Genomic DNA, 4794 nt, shown 5'->3' on the forward strand with positions numbered 1-4794 from the left:
CAAAGTTTACTTCTATCCACCTTGTCAAAAGCTTTTTCTAGGTCAACAAATGCACAGAAAACTTTTTTTCCTACTCTCAAACTTTTTTCTGTTATTTGCCGTATCTATAATTCTAAATATCTACAATATTAGGTTCTATAAAAAACTCTTGAATTTTAAAGATGAAAAAAAGAAAAGTTCTTAAATTTTGATGATTTTAAAGTTCACAAGTGAAGATTTTAATTCTAAATCTTTAAAATTGAAGAAATTTTATATATGCTTCATCAAAATTATACCATTTTAAATTAACGAACTTAGAACACGTATAATTTTTTATGTTAAATTTCTAAAATTAAAACTGTTTGATTTTAAATATTGACAATTCAAAATTCTACTGTTTTTCAATAGGTGTAACTGAAAACTCTTCAGTTTTAAAGATTTATAAATCAGAATTCTTAAATTTTTATGGTTTTGAACATCTAAAGACAAGTTTTTAATTCTGAATCTTGCAAATTGAAGAAATTCGAAATATAAATCATCAAATTACAGATTTTTCAATTGTAAAACTAAAAACTTGCATAATTTTTTATTGTAAATTTTTAAAACTAAAAACTCTTTAATTCTAAAGATTTAAAATTTAAAGTTTTGAAATTTTTAAGATTTATAATTTGAAAAATATTTGAAACTTTGAAACATAAAATTGAAAATTATTCAAATCTCAAGATTTATATTTTTAAAGCATGGAATTTTAAACTCTTCTTAGAATAGTTTGATTTTGAATACTTACAACTGTTCAGTTTTGAAGATTTATAAATAAAAATGATTAAATTTGGATGGTTTGGAAAATCAAAATAAAAGGTTTCAATTCTAAATCTTACTAGATGAAGAAATTTTGAATGTGGAGCATGAAAATTACAAAAGTTTGAATTATGAAACTTAAAACTTTCATGATTCTTAATTGTAAATATTCACAATTAAAAGCTCGTTAATCTCAAAGATTTAAGATCGAAATTTTTGCAGTTTTTAAGAAATACAGCACAAAATTCTTGAATTTTGAAATTATAGATTTGCAAGTAATTCAATTTTTTTAATTTATATTTCAGGTTATTTAATTGTGAACTTTTTAATGTATTATCTACATTTTAAAGATTTAGTACTGTAAATTTTTTATTCTTGAAGATATAGAAATAATAATTGTTATATTATGATGATTTTTGAAATTGGAAAAAACTAGTTTTGAATGGTATATCTTCCTAGATGAAGAAATTTTGAATGTGAAGCATGAACATTACATTATTTTGAATATTTAATTGTAAATTTTCAAAATTCTTGAATTTTAAAGATGTAAAATCTAAAATTCTACTATTTTGAGGATCCCAATGAAAGAAATTTCAAATATAAATCCTCAAATTTACAGAATTTGAAATGGTTGAACTTTAAATTTGCAATTGTAAATTTAAAAAATAGGAAAATCTTAAATTTTGACGATGTGTAAATAAATTTTTTAAATTATTTTCAAAATTAAAAGAAAAGTTTTCAATTTAAATATCCTAAATTAAATTAAATTAAATTATAAAGTGTAGAAAATAAATACTCTTCAATTTAAAAGATTTTCAATTCAAAGTTTTACAATGTTAAAAATGTACAATTCAAAACTAATAGTAAAGAGCAAAAGTTTCCATTTGCATACTACTAAAACTCTTCAATTTTTATGATGCAAAAATAAAAATTCTTAAATATTGAGGCAAATCTTCAAAATAGAAGAAATTTCAAATATGATTAATCAAATTAGAAAGAAAATTAACTGTAAAACTTAAAACTTGCTTAATGCTTCATTGTAGATTTAAAAATTGAAAAATTCTTTACTTTGAAATATTTTCAATTCAATTTTTTTCACAATTTGGAAGAGTTAGAATTGAAATTTCTTGAATTTTGAAAATATAGAATTGTAAATTATTCAAGTTTCAAGATTTATGTATTCATGTAATATGCTTTCCTTACATTTGGATGTTTCTGAAAATCAAAAGACAAGATTTCATTGATAAATATTCATAATTAAACAAATTCTGAGTAATAAGCATTAAAGTTACAGAATCTTGATTTTTAAAACTTAAAATTTTCCTAGTTTTTAATTTTTAATTTAAAAACTCTTAAATTTTAAATATTTTCAGGTGAAATTTTTGTAATTTTGATGGACTGCAGTTGAAATTTATTTATTTTTTCAAACATAAAATATTGGAAGAGTATTTACGCTTCAATATTGATATTTTAAATGTATGTGATTTTGAACGTGGTTTTTGGAATGGTTCAATTTTGAAGATTTATTTGCCTTTTTAATTTTTCAATTTTGGATATTTGGAATTGAAGACATCAATATTCAATATAATATAATATAATGCAAATTTGAATTCCTGTTTTGAAATAGTTCAATTTTCAAAATAAAAAATTAAAAGTTATTTAATTTTGCAATTGAAAATTCTTTAAATGTGAATAGTAGAAATTAGACCTTTTTTTAAACAATTTCGCCAACACAGGATCTAATCCTTAATGAAGAGAATTTTATATTCTAGTTTCAAACTATAAACAATTTCTATTCAATTTAAACAGCTTCAAGTGGAAACAGAACTTTATGAGATGTCAAATTGAAAAATACTAATAAACTATTAAATTGGATTGTGGGCAAAAAATGAAGGCACAAAATGTGAAAAAAGTCAATAAATAAATTTAAAGATTAATAATTTTTAATACTACACTTTACTCTGCAAATATTCATTCATGCTAATTTATAAGTACGAGCGAGATTTGAATTTTTTTACATTCCACGCAAACAGAAAAAATGTTCTCATTCCAAATGTACAGTTTTCTTGGATATGCTTTGAAATTGGATTGAATTGAACCAAATATTTTGTTGTCCATATAATATCCATATTCTATGATTAAACCAACAAAAGTTTTTTTGATTTAACCAAATCATCTGAGTGCATGATAAGATATAAATTATAATTTGAAACTCCCAAAACTTGATCATTTTTTCCTAAATGAATAGCATCAGGTGAAAAAATGTCTCCGTGTAAAAAAACTTTCAATTGACGTAAAGAGCATGCTCATCAATTACAATTTGAAGAATTAGTCAAAGCCATTGAGGAATAATGCTTACATACGTTAGTATAAGTAATAAGTACTTTTACGAGTGAAAGGCTCGGAATGGCAGTGAATTAATCGAGAGATCCCTTCGTGGTAAAAGGGTGCCCTTTGTAATGCTAATTAGCTTTCAATTAAAGCCGTAAGCCTGACTTTGGAGCGAGTCAGACTGCGGATTTTCTGAACCAACCAAGTATATCTATGTGGTCCTAAGGCAATCGGAAGCAGCCACGCTTTCTGGCTAGTTCATACTCTTTTCTAATTTAAGATCGAAAATAAATCTATTTCTTCATGAATAGTTTTAAGCAAAATGAGCGGGGATAATATTCACAATTAAAAATCAGACTTCCAACCACCTCACTTTTCGGTTCATTAGAGACCAAAAATAATAATAGAAATCTTGGATGCTCTCAATTTTTTCATTACAAGACGCCAGATTTAATTTTTGGGATTTACCCTCCTCTATTCTTACATTCTGCATTGTGTTTTTATATTTCTTTTCTTTTAAAAGCTGAGTATATTCGATGCCGAACATGTAACGCAAGCGAACTTAATCTGGATCAGGGGGTATGGTCCGAAATTTTATTCTCGAATTTTCATAAAAGTTAAAAATATCAGTAAAAACCGCAAAGATCTAACATTACTATAGGAAAAGATAGTTATAAACAATAATAATGTTTTTAAAAAAAGCTTTTTATTTAAGCAGAATTTTATTTTAAAATATTATTAATTTTTTAAACACCTATATTTATTTACTTACATTAATTATTAGCTCACCAAATTAAAAGTGAACAGAAAGTTTTTAATTTCTGAAAATTCCGCAACTATCTAGCATTACTCTATGAGAAAAAAAATTTAGTTACACAATCACGTTTGTTTAATGTCATTGATTGAAACTCTAGAACAAACAATTATATTGTTTAATCGTTTTCTAAATTAAATTAATTATTACCTTACTATATATGAAAACTTGAAAAGTGGTAAAAAATAAAAGATTTTAGAAAAACGCAACTTTCTAGCATTATTCTAGTAGAATATTGTTATAAATAATAATAAATTGTTTGAACACTTATAAGTGTTAAATTTAGTTAATTATAACTTCACTTTAATTCAAAAACTGTAACAAAGTTGCATAAATAATTCAGATCAAACAGCGACTTTCTAACTATCCTACAACAGAATTGCTATAAACAGTAATAAATTATTGAAACAATTTATATAAACATATATTTATCAGTAGAAAGTAATATCTTATGTATCAGAAACAAATTGTGGTAAAATAAACCGGAAAAAAAATTAGCGCAAAAAAATCGCAAAACGCAATTATTAATTAATGAAGTTTTTGGGACCCTATAAAACAGACTTATGTGGGTGAAATTGAATAAGACATTTTTGATTCGTATTCTGTGGCAAAAAACTTATTTCTTCTTCTGAGAAACACGTGTTAAACTGCACAGGACTTTCGCAACCTCTTAATATAATTTTGTTTTAAAACACATTTTTTTGTATTTTTGATTTGAACAATTTTGTGGGGGGGGGGGTTTATGCAGGGGAATCCGAGAAAAAAAATTTTACTAAAAAAAACCCTACCCAAATTTAATATCACGTATGGAAAATATAAATATGTATAACAATTTTCTTAAATGATTCAGAAAATGAAAATTGATTATTTCA

Source organism: Belonocnema kinseyi, chromosome 2 (genome assembly GCF_010883055.1).
Source record: "Belonocnema kinseyi isolate 2016_QV_RU_SX_M_011 chromosome 2, B_treatae_v1, whole genome shotgun sequence".
Lineage (NCBI taxonomy): Eukaryota > Metazoa > Arthropoda > Insecta > Hymenoptera > Cynipidae > Belonocnema > Belonocnema kinseyi.